Source organism: Panthera pardus, unplaced genomic scaffold, assembly GCF_024362965.1.
Source record: "Panthera pardus isolate Hobbes unplaced genomic scaffold, ASM2436296v1 HiC_scaffold_8, whole genome shotgun sequence".
Classification (NCBI taxonomy): Eukaryota; Metazoa; Chordata; class Mammalia; order Carnivora; family Felidae; genus Panthera; species Panthera pardus.
In genome coordinates this window covers 108,560,093-108,580,857 of record NW_026527013.1, presented here as the reverse complement: position 1 = coordinate 108,580,857, position 20,765 = coordinate 108,560,093, and the positions used below count along the sequence as shown (strand labels likewise).

The 20,765-nt window shown below is 35.3% G+C and overlaps 1 protein-coding gene across 2 annotated transcripts in view; it reads left to right on the top strand.

Annotated features, from left to right (window-relative positions):
• The window catches only part of CRPPA (CDP-L-ribitol pyrophosphorylase A), a 321,101-nt gene that overhangs the window by 298,607 nt on the left and 1,729 nt on the right, over positions 1-20,765 (top strand). The gene's annotated exons all lie outside the window — the stretch shown is intronic.

Sequence of the window (20,765 nt, the reverse complement as noted above, 5' to 3'; positions counted from 1 at the left end):
ACTGTTCAATTTAATCTATCTTGTTTCCCTCTTAAAACATTCGCTTTATTCCTTCTATTCAGCATATATAATTAGTTTGAAGGCAGAAAGTTAACATGCTATAAAGGGATGTACAAGAAATGGTTACCTCAGACTGAAAATAATTGTTATAAATCAGGCTGTTACTCTAGCATTTATTATTGAGAATATAAAGAACAATGCCAAAGGCATCTCCAATAATAATGAGACCAACTTCCCCTACCCCTCTTATCCTAAACTTCACAATACTTATTATTTAAAAAAATCAGTGATATAATATATGGAAGAATGCCATTGTAAGCTACAGTTTTCATAGGGGAGCTGTGCGAGTGTGTGTTTTTGTTTTTGTTCCGCAATGCTGAGAGCTTATTTCCAAGTAAATAACGTGCTCAGATCTAAAACAAAACAAATCTAAACAGGCTAGAAATCCTCATGCGAGCTTTTGTTTCATTTTTTAAGTCAGGAGATATTTCATTCTGTGAGAGGATTATATTTTTATAACAATGTATATAATAAGAACTTCCTATCATTGAACTTGACACTTACTTTTTAAATGCCTTTAATATATCCCTATAAAGATTATCAATCATTTTTGCTTTCATGATTTAGTGCTCACTGTTCAGTAGTGTCTCTCACTCCTTTAGTCAACGTGTGTGTAATCCAGACAGACATTTTCTTTCTTGTAATTATTACTCCTCTTTACTGGTATTTTAATTATTTATAGCCGCAAGCATTTATTTGTCTTTTAAAGGCCTTCCAATCCCAATCAGAATGAATAAACAATTAAAAGGAAGAAAGGTTTTGTAGCTTTTCTTTTCCTTTTGATTGTGTGTGTTCTATATAACACTTAAATTATTCTTTATGAAATTAGTATATCCAGGAAACTGGAGAATTAGGCTTTAGGCTGAGGGAATGGAAAACATGTTAGCATTTCCTTTGTAAGGTTTCCAGGGCGTCACAGGAGATTTCTAATGTGCTGCTTGTTTCTGCTGTCCCCAGATCTTTTTCAGTTTATTAAAATACTGGAGCAGTAATTAAAATGTTGCTTAGCCTTTCCTATGTTCTACACCTCACTGAAAACATGTCGGCAGAGAAAGCAAATGTTCATCGTTTCTCTACACAAAACAGATCCCGCCAGGGATCATGCCAAACCCAACCAACCATGACAGTCAAATCAATGTATGTTTTGTTTTAGATTTTTATTTTTGCCTTTGCTTTAGTAACTTGACTCTGTTATTTGTTGTTCCCATTGGCTTATCATTTTATGGCATGACAGGTCCTGAAATTGACAAGGCTTCCTGCGTATCTTTCCAATGTGTATGTGTGACGCTATAAACTATAAGAGAAAATGGCATTTTGACTCAGTAAATATTTGCTTTATGTCCCCTACATCTGTTTTACAGAACTTTTCTTTTTTTTATTCCTCCATCAATATTCTTTGAAAAGTACTTGGTTCTACCCTTTGTCTGGATGTTAAAAATTCTGGAATCAGTGTCCCAATTTACAAGTTAGAGTATTTATTATTATTAACCAAAGAGATGTAATTCTCTCATCAGTTTGTATTCATGACATAAAACATGAATTACCCTGGTGATTTTTTTGCAGTGGTGAAACCAGGATATGCATCCCATGGGGGTGTGAATATGTGTTGGACCACACAGCAAACTTATTGCTGCTGAGTCATTTAAAAATCTCAAGAGGGATTGTATTTTTTAATTTGGTATTAAATTAGGCCATCTAAAAATAATGGATCTGAACTTGTACTAGTCATTTAGGAGCAAGTTTTCTTGGATAATAATGTCCCTAAGGTTAAATGCTTTAGACTCCATAGATTCTGATTCTGGTTTCAAATCTGGGTTTTTCAGTTATTATCTTTGTGACTCTAGACATGTTATTCAATCTTTGTTGTTATAAGTTTTCTAAATAATGGAATTTGCTTCACGAGGTTTCTTCCATTTTCTTTAATTTTGTCTCTAGTGATTCTGTAAGATATCTGGGTTCATACTACGTTTTGAGTTTTATGTACATGTTACTTTTTTCTTATTAACTTAAAATCAATGATGATTTAATATATATTGTCTTGACCTTGTGTAAAATGAGGAATTCAATGTAATTTTCAACCTTGTTAATTACCTTTTCACATTCCATTGTTTTATGATGCACTTTAACCTACTTTTTGAACATTATCTTTGCAGAATAATTATTATTAAAGCAGTACTTTGATTCATAACCTATTAAAAACAACATCCTTATCCTTATCTCTGTAGAACTGACTCTTTTTTTCCTGTAACAATCTGTAAATACAGATGGATAACTAGGTACCATTTTCTTCTTCATGGCTTCTTTTTTTTTTTTTTTTTTTTTTTTTTTTTTAGTGTTTATTTTTGACAGAGAGAGAGAGAGAGAGACAAAGTACAGATGGGGCATGGGGGTGCACAGAGAGAGACATACACACAGAATCTGAACCGGGCTCCAGGCTCTGAGCTGTCAGCACAGAGCCCGATGAGGGGCTTGAACTAATGAACCACGAGATCATAACCTCAGCTGAAGTCAGACTCAATCTACTGAGCCACCCAGGCACCCCATCTTTGTGGATTTTTTAATTTCAAGTTCTATAATCTTACACTCCTCTGATTTCTTTCTATAAAGTATTTCTCTGCTTCTCAGACTCCTTGCCATCCTCTTTGTTTTTGTTCTATCCCTAACTGATGGAGATTCTTAGGGCACTGTCTGGTGAGATTCTGAAGAATTCTCATTTACTCTGTGATGTTAAATACCCTTCTTGTGCAGGTGAGTCATTTCCAAGCTCCAGATTCACATGCACAACTGCATATTTGATGTTTTGTCTTGGATGTCTCCCTAGTATTTCATATTTTTCCAAAATGAACTTCATAACTCACAGTATGGAAAACCTGCCTCTGGTGAATTTAACATTTTGTAACTTTTGTAGTGACTCTCTATAATAATTGCTTTTTGTCTTATAGGCAGTGTTTGTTTGTGTTTGTTTTGTTTTTTGTTTTTTAGTGCATATACTGAACATAGTGAACAAAACTTCCCTTTGATTAGTGCCCATCTGGTAGACCTTTTTCAGTTACTTGATTTTGAGCTTTTCATGTCCTTGTGTTTTAGGTATGACTGTATAGCTGTGTTTTGTTTGTAATTCAATCTGAGAATCTTTGTGTTTCTGAGTTTCATCATTTACATTTGTTGAAATTAGAAAAATACTGGGAACAGTTTCTCCCACCTTATTTTTTGACTTCTGTCTCTTCTGCATTTCTTGTGTTTTTTTTCTAACTCTCTAATTGAGATTTTTTTTGTTGCTTTTAATTTTTTCTATTCTTTTTAACTTTCATCCTGAATTAATTTCAGACTTAATTTTTTTTCAAATAGAGTACAAAGCATTCTTATGCACCTTTGACCCCAATATCAACATTTTATATCATTGCATTTTCAAAATCAAGAAGTTAAAATTGATGTAACACTGTAATCTACAAATCTTACTAAAATTTGTTATTGTTTCCAAGGCTATCCTTTTTCTGGTCCAGCATCCAATTTTTATATATTGCTGTCACCTCTTACTGGTCTCATGTAATCTGGGATACATCATCAGTCGTTGTGTTTCATGACCTTGCCTTTTTGATAGATACTGGCCTGTTAATGTCCTACAGTGTCTCTCAGTAGAAGTTTGTCTGATGGCCTTTCATGATTAAAGTCAGGCTATGCATTTTTGGCAAGACTACCAAGAGAAGTAGTGTATTCTTTCCAGTACATCGTATCAGGGGTCACCAGACGTTTCAGAGTCTGTTAACTGTTGATGTTAATCGTGATCATTTGGTTCAGGGAGTGCCTGCTAGATCTCTCTACTGAAAATTATTTTCCTGTTTATAATTGGCAGGTATCTTGTGGAAAAATACCTTAAGACTTGGTAAATATCACAATTTCTATGATAGCTGTGCAGACTTATTTTAGTATACATTCATGATTTTTTCTGGCAATAAATGATAGTGCTCATCAAATGGAGGTTTTCTATTTCTGTCGTTCTTTCCAAATTTATCAATTTGTATTCTATCATAAAGAAGAGCTTTCTCTTGTAAACTATTCATCTATCTTTCCATCTGTCTGTCTATCAGAACTCATGAATATTAGTTTTACATTATGGGTTCTGTTTCATTATATTATTATTCTAGTAGTGCCAGATTTGGTTTTTAGAAACCTCTTCATGTTACCTTCTATTGTATTTCAAAATATCCTTTTCAGATTTTGAGCATCTTCTTACGCTTTTGCGCTAAGAGATGTTGTAGGCTCATCTTGTTCTTTTCCTCTTGCAGTTTTGGAATCAACAGTTTCTCCAAGTAATTCTTATTTCTTTTAGTAGGTGATGGTATTTAGAAACCAGGATCTGGGCACTAAGGGTGTTCATTGCTCCGGAGTGTCATTATTTGTATTCTCTTACAGTGGACTTTGCTAGGAAATATATATATTTTCATACACCTATTTCTATATGTGTGTGTTTGTATATAATATATAACCTATCTCAAATCAACTGAGTTCATACTGACATCTGTTTCCAGTCTAACATTAGAGGGTGTTTCTAACCTCTTCCTTTTTTTTTAAGTTTTTTTTTTTTTTTTAGTGTTTATTCATTTTTGAGAGAGAGACAGAGAGAAAAAGACAGAGCGTGAGCAGGGGACGGTCAGAGAGCGAGGGAGACACAGAATCCAAAGCAAGCTTCAGGCTCTGAGCTGTCAGAACAGAGCCCAACATGGGGCTCAAACCCATGAACCATGAGATCATGACCTGAGCCAAAGTCAGATGCTTAACAGACTGAGCCACCCAGGTGCCCATAGCCTCTCCCTTTTCTTATATGTAAATACTTTCTCCAACAGTGAGGAATCTTTCATTATCAGCAGTATGTTTACTTCTTTGTTGAATCCTGGAATACACCCAAGTATAATTTCAGAAATGCCACTCTGGGAAAATAAGTTTACTAATTAGGATATAGTCATATACAGTTCTTTATCTTAAAGTATAGAATAAAAATAATATTGTTCAAAATTACTGAGGTTAGTTCTTTTCCTAGCCATCCTTTTCATGCTCTTTATTTATTTATAATATGTTGGAGTTCATTTGATGTTGTTAATAATCCACTTTGGATAGCTCCCTGCTGACCTTGTTGATTCTAATTGGGTTTTTTGGGTTTTTTTTTTTGTTTTTTTGTTTTTTGGTTTTTTTGAGTATGTGAAACATTAGTGTGATTCTTAGTTTCGCAATTCTGCAAAAATTCTATTCCATTTGGAGTGTTACTTTACCGTCTTCTGCTTAACTCTTTCTTCTTATGGAGGGTGGTTCATTAATTGAGGTGGTTAAATCTTTCTGTTGTGTAATAACTCTGTATGGCTGTATTAAGTTCTCTCCTGTGCATCTGTTGGGGATTTGACTAGTTTACCTAGTACCTAATTCAGTGCCACCCTCTCTTGTCAGTATAGCAAAATACAGTTTAGTTAATTTATCTCATTTAATGGTGGAAAGAGGAATTGTGTGTCCTTTAATTTTTTCTCTTTTGTATTTCAGGACCCTAAAATTTTTCCTTTTTGTTTCTTTTCCCCTTTACCACTCAGTTGACAAAGATCGCTTCTCTCTTCCTTTTGTGGTTTTCACCACCAGAATAAGGCTCCCACTTCAAATCCAGCATAATTTTAAGTCTTTTAAAATTGGTCATGCTGGTCACATGTACACTCATTTTACTGTTTTATCAAACTTAAGGCAGGCTTACTCTTTGTGGTGATTATTTTAGATCAGCTTTTTACTCATCAGTAGGTCCCTTCTTCCTTCTTTCTAAGTTTTTCCCAGATTGCCTTTCATTGCTATAAGACTTGTGTTAGGGCAGAAGAATATGAGAAATTGCTTATTTTAATTTGGTGATTTTCTCTTTTTTTTTTTTCTTTTGACTTAAAGTTATTTTGGAAGTTCTCTCTCTTCAAATTATACTCAAGTTGTTGTTGTGTGTAAATTTTATTTGATCTTTTCATTGTTAAGTTTTGTTTATGTTTTTTGTTTTGTTTCTCCTTTTCTTTTTCTTGTTTTTCCTTTTCTTTTTCTTGTTTTTTTTTTTTTTTTTTTTTTTTCTTAAAATATTGTGAGAACCATCTTTGGTTTTAGGTACCTGGAAGCCCCAATGGTTTTTCACTCTGTTTTCTCTTAACTAATAAATGGGTTTCACATTCTGTTTTTTTTTTTTTTTTTTTAAAGTTCATTTATTTATTTTGAGAGAGAGAGAGAGAGAGAGAGCAAGGGAGGGGCAGAGAGAGGGAGAAAGAATCCAAAGCAGACTCCTACTGTTAGGGTGGAGCCCAATGCAGGGCTTGAACTCATGAACCATGAGCTCATGACCTGAGCCAAAATCAAGAGTCTGATGCTTAACTGACTGAGCCACCCAGGCACCCCCACATTCTATTATTAGACATTTAGGAGGCCTTCTGAAATTTACTTTGCATATTTATGTGAAAGTCTAGTTAGAATTTTGATCACTCTCCCTACAATTTCATTGATCTTAGAACATTTTGTTTGATTGATCACCTTCTACTTTTTATGCTGCTGTTCTTAGCCAGTATTTTTTTTTTTTTGTTCTTTTAAATACTGTCTGTATTTAAATGTTACTTTTTTGAAAAATGTTTATTTTTGAGAGAGAGCATGAGTGGGGAGGTGCAGAAAGAAATGTGGACAGAGGATCCAAAGCAGGCTCTGCACTGACAGCAGCAATCCCATTGTGGGACTCAAACTCCTGAATTGTGAGATCATGACCTGAGCTGAAGTCAGCTGCTCAACCACCAGAGCCACCCATGCACCCCTTAAATGCTATTTTTTAAATTAATTTTTAATGTTTTTTTTTATTTTTGAGAGAGAGCTGGGAGGAGGGGCAGAGAGAGAGGAGACAGAGGATCATACGCAGGTTCTGTGCTGAGAACAGAGAGTCCCATGTGGGGCTTGAACTCATGAACCATGAGCTCATGATCTTAGCCAAAGTTGGACACTTACTCACCTGAGCCACCCAGCCACCCCTTAAACATTATTTTCATTAATTTTCTGGAGACATTGCTTTCAGATTTATTTACTTATTTTATTGTTAATTTATTTATTTTTAAAAGTTTATTTATTTATTTTGAGAGAGAGAGAGAACATGAGTGAGGGAGAGGCAGAGAGGGAGAGCCTCCTTGGGATTCTCTCTCTCCCTCTCTGCCTCTCCGCCACTCATGTTCTCTCTCTCTCAAAATAAATAAGTAAACTTTTAAAAATAAATAAATTAACAATAAAATAAGTAAATAAATAAAATAAAGAAAAGAAAAAGAAAAAAAATAAATGAAATGAGTAAACTTAGGTTTTGTTTAACTGAGTGAGCCTATATTCTATCTTCATTGTTGATACATTGTGTTTGTGATAGGAAGTAATAAGTGTTCTAGGTTAATAGTTTTTTGTTTTGTTCTGTTTTGTTTTGGAATGAGTTAATGTTTGCTTTTTGTCTTTAGCACTCTTTACAAATACATTATCATGTTCTTGCTTCCTTGTTGCTGTGAGGAAGACTGTTGTAAGTCTATTGTTAATCCTCTCTTGGTCTGTTTTCTCTAGTGGCTTTTTAATTGTCTCTTTATATTTGGTGTTTCACAGTTCCCTTGTTATTGGTTTGTGTTCCTTTTTATCAACCTTGGAATTTAGTGGGTTTCCCTTATGAATGAATTCATGTAGTCCATAACTTCTGGAAGTTTTTTAGCAATAATTATTTTTCATTTCCCCCCATTGTCTCTGTTCTCCCTTTCTGGGGTTCTGATTAAATATATATTGGACATTTTTGTCCTATTTGCCAAATTCCTTAAACTTCTATTACATTTTCTATTCTTTTTTTTTTTTTTTTTTTTTTTTTTCAACGTTTTTAATTTATTTTTGGGACAGAGAGAGACAGAGCATGAACGGGGGAGGGGCAGAGAGAGAGGGAGACACAGAATCGGAAACAGGCTCCAGGCTCCGAGCCATCAGCCCAGAGCCTGACGCGGGGCTCGAACTCACGGACCGCGAGATCGTGACCTGGCTGAAGTCGGACGCTTAACCGACTGCGCCACCCAGGCGCCCCTCATTTTCTATTCTTTATCATCTCTGATATGAGTTTTGAGTAATTTCTTCAACTCTGTGTTCAGTTTCAGTAATACTCTTTTCAGTTAGGTCTAATCTCTATTCTGACCCATACTTTGAAATTGTTTTGTATGTTTAAATTCAGCATTTTTTTTCATTTGTATGAGTTCTGTTTTTTTTTATTTTTCAAATCTACACATTTGAGAATGTTGTTTTGCTTGCTCATTTTTGTGTTCCTGTGTTGATTTATTTGGATTTTTTAATATGGTTTTAAAAATGTTTTGTGCCTGATAATTCTAATGCTGATTTTATTTTGGTAATAAATGGGTCTGTTTTTCCTTCATAACTTGTTATTAGAATATGTTTATGTGTTTGTTTGACTTAACTGACTACATATTCCATAGAGGTAAATAACTATGTGTCTGTTACTTCTTAATATATAGCTTACTGTCTGGTATTAGTTAAATTCCTTAAGTAGTTGTTAAAAGGAGTCCCTATTCTTTTTTCCTCATTTGATCATTGGATAAGTTAAGTTTTTAAATAGTTCTTTTTAAAGAAACATTCCACTAACTGGCCATTTAGGGCCCTTGCATATTGCACAATGTCTCCTTTTTTGTTCTTCTAACACAGGTCAGGATTCTTTGGTAACAATGTTTTCCTTAAACCTCATTTTCTTTTAATACTTAGCATTTCACAAAAGTTACACATGAACCATTCTTGCTTATTAGAAATAATCTGTATCGTCTGCTGAAGGCTGTTGAATTTTTATATTTAAATTTGAAGGTAACATCTGAATATGGCTTCTTTGACGGTTGTCACTAATTTTTCAAGGCACTAAATGATACCTTTCTGCAATTCCTGATCTTATTTAATTAAGGGATTTTTTTTTCCTGCATCATGATAACTTCTGTATAATCTGTTGTGTTTTCTCCCCCAATTTTCTTATATAATTTAGTTTTTAATATAATGCCTTGACTTTTTACTATTTTTTGTCCTTTATTCTTCTGAGTTGTAAACATTTTCAAATTTGACTTCCACTTACTGAATTCAGTTTTATATAGAAAAAGTAGGTTATCTGTCACCTCCAATGAGATTTTTAATTCAAAATACATTTATTTAATACCTACATGAAATCCCTTATGACATAAAATTATTCCTTCTTTGTTCCCAATCCTATGATTGAATCATCTTCTTTAATCTTACTGTCTTCACTTAGTAGTGTCATTTCAGAAAGCGATTGAATTCTGATAATTCCAGTAAGTTATTTCCACCTAGAATGCTGCTTTGCATATCTGGTTTTTTGTTTCTCCTCCCTGGGAAGAAGCTTTAGAGGCACAATTCTATCTGTGAGCTTCTTCCTGAGAAATAATTCTGCTCTGATGCTTAGAGGGAGCTTGGCCAATCTACTTTTTGCTGGTTAATACTGACAAAAATTAGCACCAGTCTGGGCAGGGTGCAACTCTTTTTGTAAGTTGTAATTGAAAGCATGCTTCTTGAAGAAAATAGAGTTTTTAATGCAATGTTAAACACTTTTCTGTGGAACCTGGGGATTAAGATTTTGGATACTATTTACCCATTTAACCAATAGTCAAGAATCTAATGATCATTAACTGTGCATCCTTTTCTTTTTAACTGCTGAAAACTATTCCAATAATAATTCTCCCCCTTTCCATCTCTCTCTCTCTCTCTCTCTCTCTCTCTCTCTCTCTCTCTCTCTCTCTCTCACACACACACACACACACACACACACACACAGCTACCAAGAAAATATGTTTGCATTGATTCATTTAAGTTTTTCCCTTGTATTAAGTTTGTTATTAAAAATTTGAATCTAAAATTTACAGGAAAAACTTAAAGTTTTTCTGCTCTGAGAGAATCATCAACATTTTCCCACTAATTGTGTTTCTACCTAGACCTCCACTCAAGAAGAAACTCTTGTGCATAATCTTTCTGTCCCCTTTGTCATTTCTCATGCATTCTGGAAACAGTACCCATTGCCCTCCTATGTCTAGTATATATTGCTTTTCTGCTTATGTACCTACCCTATCTGAGAATGTTTGCCTCATCATCTGGCTTTATCCCCTTGACTTAGGTATATTAATGTCAATTTATCAATGTCCCTTAGATTTAACTCCCAAACCAGGCACTCTTTCATAGTAGGAGGAATCATGTAACACAAAATTCTAGCCTTTGACATCTTTCCAATTTTCAAGTACAGAAAGCAGGGTTTTTTTTTTTTTCTTACTTTATTTTTAATAGGTTATTTCTATAAAGATGCATCCTTTATCTAAATACTTTGATGTTTCAGAGATGTCTTAATAGTCATATATAGGACCAGATCTTTTTAGAATTAGCAAATTGATCTAGTAAGTATTTATTGAGTACCTACTATGAATATAGTACTTTATTTGATGTTATAACTTAATTTAGGAGACTTTTCTTTTACTACCTACAATTTAGCTAAGAAAATAAGACTTATATATGTGAAACCTAATAAAAATACTAATAAGAGAATGATAATGTAAATTATTGATGTTCACTAAAATAGATAATTTCATTAGAGCATGTCATCACAGCCAGGTTTTTGAAAATTGATGAGAAGTAGAAAAACAATTATGAGGAAACCATTTTACTAAAGAAGGAATAGCTGATTATACCAGTATGGCCACAAAAGTGGATTCTGTATAGTAAAGAAGTGAGAACCACGGTTAGAAGGGTTAATTAGGTTGTTTGTGGAGAGTCTTAGATTGTAATGTCAAGTATGTGCTGAAAGTAAGGTGGGTTTGATAATGAAAATGGTGTCCTAGTGAGATGAGAGCTGTAGCCAAAAGCAAAGAAGAGTAGCCAGCTGGGACATCCTAGACCACTCCAGTTAAGACATCCTAGGTAGCATCCAGCATCCCTGTAGCATCCAGCCAAAGGATGGTGTGGATGCAGACTTTGAGCACTTGGAGTGTGACTGGCGAGGGATGTCACAGTAGAAAGCTAGCAGGGCTGCTGGGCAAGTTGTGTAGGATCAAAACATTCTGCTAATTAAAAGGGACATTGTGTATGAGAACACTTTATTTCAACTTTATTAAGTTGTGAAATTGATAGTAAGAATGATGTTAAAAGAAAATAAAGGATGACAGTGTGACAAATCACAGATCTAGAAATAATTGACATAACAATGAACTGCTTGTTTCTCAGAGTAGACATCTGCTTTTTGGTTGCCCATGTTTTACCCCCCTGTACTATGGCGCTAAACACTGCAAAGTTTGGGTCTTTCCTATCTTTATCTGTTAAGCAAAGTAACAGTGGTGGACCCCAGAGTTTTGTTAACTGATTATTTTTCTTAGTTAACTCTTTGTACGGATACTTATTGAATACCTACAGTATGGGTAAGGCATTAAGAAAAAAGGAGACTGAAACTGCTATGTGATGATTATGTTAATAAGTAAATCCAAGTGCATATCATACTGTTTTATTACCGAGGTTTTCAGGAGACAGCTGTTTAACTCAAATTATCAAGAGACAAATGCTTTTCATTTGGATAGGACTGTTTTGTTTTTCTCAAACGCTCATCAATAAGTGACTGCTTTTTCCTGAAGTTTTGGAAATTTATACACAGCAAACTTTTATCTTCATATCCACTAGGGGGCAGTGTGTTACCATTAGATTTTTTTTTCCTTCCATATCAGGAAAATATATACAATTTTTTTATTTCATATTATCTTATAAATGTAACAAAAGTGTTAAAAGATTTTTAAGTCAGCAATGTAGCATTTTATATATTATTTATGATATATTTTTGTATATTGTATATGGTCTCTGTAAATGTATGTTATAGTGAGCTTTTAATTGGAGTGCTTGACAGTTTTGACATTTTGATATTATTTTGCATAAGTTCACCAAAACAAGGATAGCTGGAAGAAGGATATTAATATCAAAATAAGAGCAACCTGAATTTCAGGATGGTTTTGTAATTCATAGAAATTGAATTAGGGTTTAGGTATGGAATTTGCTGAGACAATATAATGCTTACGTTTCAAAAAGAGCTGTGTAATCTAGTGACATATCTAAAGCCTAAATTAATATATACCTATATTTTAACTTTATAGTCTTCCTTTTAACACAGTACATTGTGTTCTTTAGGAGTGATGTGTAGGGAGGATGAGAATCTCTAAAAGATTTCCTTTCAGGTTGTCTATAAAGATTTGGACAACAATGATGTCATAGCTTTTCCTGCTATTCTTTGACAACATATTCTGCAAAATAGACATAAATTTGGTTCTAACAGCATACTATAAATTTGTTTATGCCTCTTTATTCAAAGACTCAGAGCAGTGTAGTACAGTGATAGAATTTAATGTTTAAAACAAATCTTTTAAAAAGTTCTTAAAGTTCATATACACTGGGAATAGTTCTGCCATAAGTTGTCCTTGAGAAAATGGAAGGGAACATTCGGAGAGGAAGGAATTTCGAAGACATAGGCTTTATATGAAAATGGCACTACTGGTAGCTGATACGGAGGAGGGAAAAGAGGAGCTGCTATAAATTATGAAACCATTCCTGTCATTCCCAGTCTTCTATGAAAATAATACCTCCTACTTTACCCGAGTTCCCAAATTTTGCCAACTGCTTCAGAGTCCCATGAGAATTTCTGCATCAAAACTTTACTCCTTTATGGAAGTTGATAGATACACACAACCATCATATGGACACCTATGTATTAACTGGAAAAGAAACCAACCACATACAGACAAAGACCAGGATTCCACTGACATTCCATTGATTTAATTGCTGTGGAGTAAATTTAGAATTACCTTCTGTGTTTAAGACAATAATTGCAACTTCTGTGCATCTTTCATCTAAACATAGGGGATTTCATCTTAATCTTGAAATGACAAAGGATAAAGAAATAGCTAAATGTGATGTTTCTAGATGAAGTCCATATGAAATCCATATGAATTTTAATCCCAAATAATTCAGTTTGAGAGTATATGAAATGAAAAATAGCTATTATATGTTGATATTTCATCTAATGTTCTTCCTAATATGAAAAAACATGGTAAACTATCCAGGATCTCAATGAACAATTGTTAATGTATTGAATAAAATTAAGGACAAAATTTTTGTTGTTTCCTTTCGTGTGATGTCCAAGATATTTTTCTTAAGCTCTAAGTCAGTGGAAAGCTAAGGCCTTGTGATTTATTAACATAATTCTTTCTTGGACTGTCTAATGAAGACAAAAATATTCAAACAAAAAGTGTTTATATAGATTTTTAAGATTTTTTATGAAGATAAATATTTCCTGGAAATTTGGACAGTGTTCTATATTATTGACTTTATGCAATAACAAATCAAATTTAGTTACCAGGATTTAAACAGTCTTGAAACTAAATTTTAGAACAACTTACTCTTCTTACTAGAGAGTAAGTTGTGTTCTGTTTGGAAATTTTGAAAATAAAACACACTGAGGAAATAAGAATAGCCATAAATCCATCATCCAAAAAGAACTTTTGTTAATTTTTTGCTATTTTCCCCTCTAGTATTTCAAGAAATCAGACCACTGTATTCTTTATTTCCTTTCTTGCTGGCTTCCAATTTTTTTTTTAAAATACACTTGTAACCAAAGAAAGTAAATGCTGTATTTTTGAGCTAAAAGTTATGTTTTTATTGTTTTATGACAGGTTAGAATTGGCAATTTTTATGATTTTTCTCAAAAATTTTACATTGCTATGAAGTGAGCAAGATAAAAGAAGTAATTATGATTATGACAATAATTTAGATTTAACACAAACTTTAACACATTTTGTATCATTAAATACTCTCCTGTTTTTCTTTAAACTCACGAAATGTATGCTTTTGATTTTTATGTGTGAGAATGTAAAAATTGGTGTGCCGTGTTTACAGTTTATGCTCTTTATGACTTGTGAGTAGAAATTAAGGTAAACCTGAAGCCTGGAAACTGCTAGAATTACAGATAGTATATGAACTGTTGATAAATGTAATTTTGGTAATTTTATGTGTGTGTGTGTGTGTGTGTAGGGGGGAGTTTGGGTACTCACTTTTCTTGCAATATCTTTGCAAGGTCTAGCCTCTCACAGTGATATGCCACCACAAAAATTAGTCATGATTTCTTGTTCCCTCAGTATTTCTTGTCCATCCTGGACTCTGAAGTTTTTGCCTTTTTCTCACCCTTTGCTTGTACCTCCTTCAGGCATTTTTCCAGCCTTATGTGGTCTTACCACACTCTGAATTCTCTCATCCCTTTAGGGCCAGCTGTAACAATACTACCTTTAGCCTCATCTTTTGCACATTTAGGTACATGACATTGCACTGCTTGTCTAGAAATGGGGTTGACTGTTTTTTTGCTTGTTAGTTTCATGTAGTGAATATTCCCAGGTGACATGGCTGCTGAGATAACCCACAGGTGATTTTCTAAATGTCCCAAACAAATGTTCTGGTGGCCTGCTGGGTGTAACAGTAGATAAGGAAGCAGTAGGGAAGTGAAATAGTAGTTGGTCACAGGTATAAAGATGATTATAGCAACAATTCACCATTTCTCTCTCTGTGCTTCGGTTTGGATATGTATGTATTTATTTTAATCTGCCTTCAGGATCATCAGCCCTGCCCATCTCATATTAAACCACTACAATTAGTTATTAATTTCAAGTGTTACATCTTATAGTTGTAAAATATTCTTTATTATAGGTCCCATTGTCTGTTGAAAATGTCCATTTTTCATCAATGTTGCCATCTCTTCCCTATCTTTTTTTTAACACATTAATTATACTTATTTTGAAATTCTTTCAGGCCAATTCTAACATATGGACTATGTCTGAAAATGGCGCAATATATGAATCCAATATATGGATCGTTTTCTCTCCTTTATGGTTTTTTTTCCTGCTTTTTTTGCTTTCTGCCTCTTTACTCATCTAGTAAGATTTTATTATATGCCATACTTGAGTTATAAAACGTTTTAAATGCTCTAGCTTATTTTATCTTCCTCCAAAGAATATTAAAATTTGTTCTGGAAAGCATTTGTATTATTGGGAGATCAACCTGATCTTCTGGAGACTGTTTAACCTTTGTTAGGGCCGGTCCAATTCAATTTTTTCTTTATTCCCAGGCTGCACGCATGGCCTTTTAGAGCTCTGAACTGTAAGCCATGGGTATTCACCAAGGTCTCTTCATTCTAGCCAAACTCAGATCTAACCTTCTTGTCCTCAGTACAGTGTAGCCTCTGAAACTTTTGCTCAGCTCCCCAGCTTTCCAGCAGTTATTCTCTGCTAGACGCCACTGGGTTTCTTCCTGTGTAAGCCCAGTTTAAAAGCTGGCCAAGGAATCAAGGAAAGTTTAGCAGATTTTTAGAACTTCTCTGCAAGTCCCCACTCCCAGGGACTTTGCCTGCAGAAATCCAACGACCTTAACAACTCTAAATTGCAATCTGTGTCTTTTCTGCCTGAGAAATTATCATTCTTCTCTTCTTGGGCTCTGTATCACTTTATACTTTGGAAAAAATCTCTCAACACGATAGCAGGGGTGAATGTTAGCTAATAGGCTTGTCTTTCAAGGGTTGTAGACATAGAGAGGTGACTGTCCAAGACCTGCAACAGTATTTTTACATATGGTAGATCATCAGATTTAACTGTCACATATGATCAGAGGGTGATATCAGCCCCTCTGTCAGGTGTGAAATTAGCGCACACCATAAAATAATTCTAATAGTTATTATGAATGGATATTTACCTAAGTCTGTGGTTTACGGGTGTCTGATGTAGTCCCCACAGACAAGCTGTGATGTAGCTAATATTGTTATCTCTGTCTTAGATGAAAAAAAAAAGGAGAACTATGAAACTACATAATTTGCTAAAGATCACTTGAATATTGTCAAAGCCTGTATTTTAGTACCAGTGGACTCATGATAGAGTTGGTGCCCTTATCAGTTGCATAATTTATTAAAAGAATAGTGTATTTAAGGAATATACAAGTGGGCTGGTGTGCACCAGTTACCTTTGTAATTCAAGTTTTGTAATTCTGGCACGTAAATCGAGAAATATTTTTAAATTGAACATACATGCCCTGCACCCAGGTTCCCCTATTTTTAACAACTAAAATCCATCGTTCATTCACATATCCTTAGTTTTACCTAATGTATTTTCTTATTACAGGATATTTTATTACTTTTTGTTGTCATGTCTCTTTAGGCTCCTCTTGGCGATGACAGTTTCTCAGATTGTTTTTCGATAAACTTCACAATTTTGAGGAGGACTGGTCAGATATATTGTAGGATGCCCTCTTTTGTTTGTATGTAATGTTTTCCTCATGATTAGACTGGGCTTATGGGTTTTGGGGAGGAAGACCACAGCAGTAAATGCCATTTCATTATATCATACCAAGAATGTGTACTATCAACAGGAGTTTTCAGTATTTATGTTGAATTTGCTTAGTTTTAACATTAAACATTTTTATTATATAATACCTGGTATACACAAGGGAATGCACATATGTATACATATACATATATGTGTGTGTGTGTGTGTGTGTGTGTGTGTGTGTGTGTGTGTGTGTGAGAGAGAGAGAGAGAGACAATGATAATAAAATGACCACCTGTAAGGCCCCTGTGTTCCCCCCTCCTCACGGGTTAAAAACACTGGTTTGCATATCCCCTGGCAGCAAGAAATGCTTTTTTAAAGATCTCAGCCAGGGCACCTGGGTGACTCAGTCATTAATCATCTGACTTCGGCTCGGGTCATGATGTCATAGTTTATGGGTTCAAGGAGCTCGAGCCCCACTTTGGATAAAACACAAACCCCCGGTGAGTGCCACTTTTCTCTCTCCCCCTCTGCCCCTCACTATTTACACCCTTTCTCTCTCTCAGTCTCAAAAAAAAATATCTATGTGAATTTGCATTTTTTCAAAACTACATTAGCAATACTTTTATAGAGGTAAGAAATTTTGAGATGAGTTTGAAGTCCACACATTATTTGAATATCTGCTTTTGTACATACTAGAATTTTCTGATTGTAGGTGTGTCTCAGCATCTTGTTTAATCACTTTTTAAATTTCTCTATTTTTCAGGAATAAAGTAAGCTCAGGAGGGAAAACAGTAGAATAACATAGTTTCTTCTCACCGAATTAAAATCGTTCTAAATGATGCCTATAAAGATTGCACAAATAAATTAACCTTTATTTTTTTTTAAATTTTTTTTAATGTTTATTTATTTTTGAGACAGAGAGAGACAGAGTGTGAACAGGGGAGGGGCAGAGAGAGAGGGAGACACAGAATCTGAAACAGGCTCCAGGCTCTGAGCTGTCAGCACAGAGCCTGACGCGGGGCTCAAACTCACAGACCGTGAGATCATGACCTGAGCCGAAGTCGGCCGCTTAACCAACTGAGCCACCCAATAAATTAACCTTTAAAAGAGCATTCTTACTTAAATTCATTGTTTAAAAATGTGTAAGTTATGGGACTCTAAAATGAGGACAGAAGCCTTATTCTGAGATAAAGAAATGTGATTTTTGTAGCCCTAGGATCTTAAACAGATTTCTTCCCCTTGTTCATTTGTTACTTGGTGGCTTTCATTATCACAAGTATAAACTGGTTTCATAGAAGCTATTCAGATAGTCTTTTTCTGTTTATTTTTAGAGGAGGAAACTTAATTTTCATCATCTTTTGTATGTCTCAATAAATGAGACAGGTGTGGATGTGTATTATAAACTGTGCAGTATTGTAATTAATTAATCATAAGGAGTGACAAATACATATTTATAGTTAATTTGTATTTTGTTTAGTTTTAGAGTATTCTGTGTATTTATGAATGAATAACATTTTAAGCATAAACATATATGGCCTTAGAATGATTTGTTAATATGTGATTTTCAGCAAACCTGTACAGCATTTGAAATCCAATATTGAAATGTCATTGAAACTCACTTGAGGGGCGCCTGGGTGGCTCAGTCGGTTAAGCGTCCGACTTCAGCTCAGGCCACGATCTCGCGGTCCGTGAGTTCGAGCCCCGCGTCGGGCTCTGTGCTGACAGCTCAGAGCCTGGAGCCTGTTTCCGATTCTGTGTCTTCCTCTCTCTGCCCCTCCCCCGTTCATGCTCTCTGTCTCAAAAATAAACGTTAAAAAAAAAAAAAAAACTCACTTGAGGGTCACCTGGGTGACTCACTGGGTTAAACCTCTGACTTCAGCTCAGGTTGTGATCTAACTGTTCACGAGTTCAAGCACCACATCAGGCTCTGTGCTGACACTGCAGAGCCTGCCTGAGGTTCTCTCTCTCTTTCTCACTCTGTCTCTGTCTCTCTGCCCCTACCCCACTTGTGTGCTCCCTAAGAAATAATAATTAATTTTAAAAATCTTTAAAAAAAAACCTCACTTGCAAGATGCAAAGTACTGACCATTTAGTCCCTTTGTGGGTTTTCCCCAGCTCTCCCCTTTCAAACACAATCAGGCAAACTGATGGAAAAGAGGAGCTTATGCAGAGGTGGTCTCTCACCAACATCCTCATAAGTGAGGAACCTTGGATCTCTGAGCTGGTGAAGGTGTGATAGTAGAAAGGTTTTGATTATATTCTTTGTGCCATTGCCAGGCTTCCTGCTAAATGTGAAAATAGGAGTCAACAAAGTAACCCAAAAGTGGTCACTGTTATTAACAAATGAGTTAAACTGAAAGGGTGATGATTTCTCTATCATATAGCCTCCTGTGATTTGAATTCATTATAATTTGTGGAGTGCTACCATGTGTTAGGCATTGAACTAAGTGTTCCTTATTCAGAAAGAAAATGAAAAATTCTTTATATCAAGAAACTCATCATCTGGTGGAAGAGATAGATGGTTAACTCAAAAGGCTATTGCAAACTCAGTGTACCAGAGGAATTCATAGCTGTGGAAACAGATTCACCTCACCCAACTGGGCTGGAGGGCAGGAGTTAGGGTAGATTGTAACCATTGAAAACTGGGCCGAACTATAAAGAGTAACCACGGTCAGCCAAACTTGAAAGGGAGTGGGATAGCTTTTCTGGCAAAGGCATTAACTGGTGCAAAGGGGGGAGAGGCTAGAAAAAGAGCTTGTTTGGGCAATCGTAAGCAGTTCTGTGTGACTGGGAGAATTTAGTAATCATCAGGGAAAGGCAGGAAGAGGATGGAAGGGTAAAGAGGTAAAGGGTTCTGACTTGATCCTGAAGTTCAAAAGGTGGCCTTGAAAGGATTTTAGGCAGTGTAGTGAGGTGAGCAGATCTGTACTTCACATTAAGTGTTTTGATTCCTGTGTGGGAAACAGGGTAGAAGAGGACAAGACTTGAAAGAGACTGTTGGTGAAATTGCTGCAGTAATTCAGGACAGAGATGTTTTGCTGGCAGCAGGGCTTTGAATGGCTTGTATGGATTGAAAAAAACACCAAGGAGGTAGAAGCAGGAGGTACTTTGCTACACTGAACATTAGGAAAAGGCATTAAACGGATGCCTGGGTGGCTCAGTTGGTTAAGTGTTGGACTCTTGGTTTCGGCTCAGGTCATGATCTTACGGTTCGTGAGTTTGAGCCCCACGTTGGGCTCTGTGCTGACAGCATGGATTGTGCTTGGGATTCTTTCTCCCTCTCTCTCTTCCCCTCCTCTGCTCACTCCTCTCTCTCAAAAACAAATAAATAAACATGGGGGGAAAAAAAAGGAAAAGGCGTTAAGGATGATGCCCACATTTAGAGGTTGGTTACCAGGTCCTTCTTTTTGAACCTAGTGCAATTAATAACACAAAAATCTTTTTAAAGGTATTATCTCTCTTTTGACTTTCTTTTCCCCTTCATACTATCGTCCCTTCATCCCCTCAAGAAGCGTAAATCATTAGAGTAAACATATATCCATAGGCAGTATGATTTCAAAGGCAAAACCACATTTTAGCAATTTGTGAGAAACTCATTTCACTAATTTGCCTGATCCTTACTTCACAAACAACAAGCCGTTTTTATTTTTCCTCCCAACCAGTATTCACAGTTTATAACAAAGTCTGTTGGAGAACACTCAGAAACAAGATGAAGGAAAGGTTTGCATCATTGATGAACTATTCACACTTGAGTGATGAGCCAAAGTTGGTCAGATATTGGATTAAGGGAAAATCTTTTGTTTCATACTGTTAACATTTGAAACTGTGTCAGAGTTTTCTTGGTATCTTCGGTGGATACTTTTTGCATATAATGAAAAGTGCTTGCAAAAGCATTTCTCCTTGGGGGCACTGGGTGGCTCAGTCAGTTAATCCTGTGATTTGGGCTCAGAACATGATTTCATGGTTCATGGGTTCAAGCCCTGTGTCAGGTTCTGACACTGACATCTCAGATCCTGGAGCCTGCTTCAGATTCTGTGTCTCCTTCTCTCTCCCCCTCCTGGCTTATGCTCTGTCTCTCTCTCTCAAAAATATATATACCTTAAATTTTTTTTAATTTCTTCTTTATTTGAGGGACCAAGTATATACCAGTGGCTGTGGCCTGAGTTCCATAAATGCCTACTCTAGAGAGCAGCATACCTTGAAAAGTGGCTCATGAAAACAGTAGAATAGTGGTTATCAGCAGCTGAGTGGGGAGGAGATGGGGAGATGTTGATCAAACAGTACAAACTTTACTTATAAGTAAATAGGTTCTGGGGATTTAAT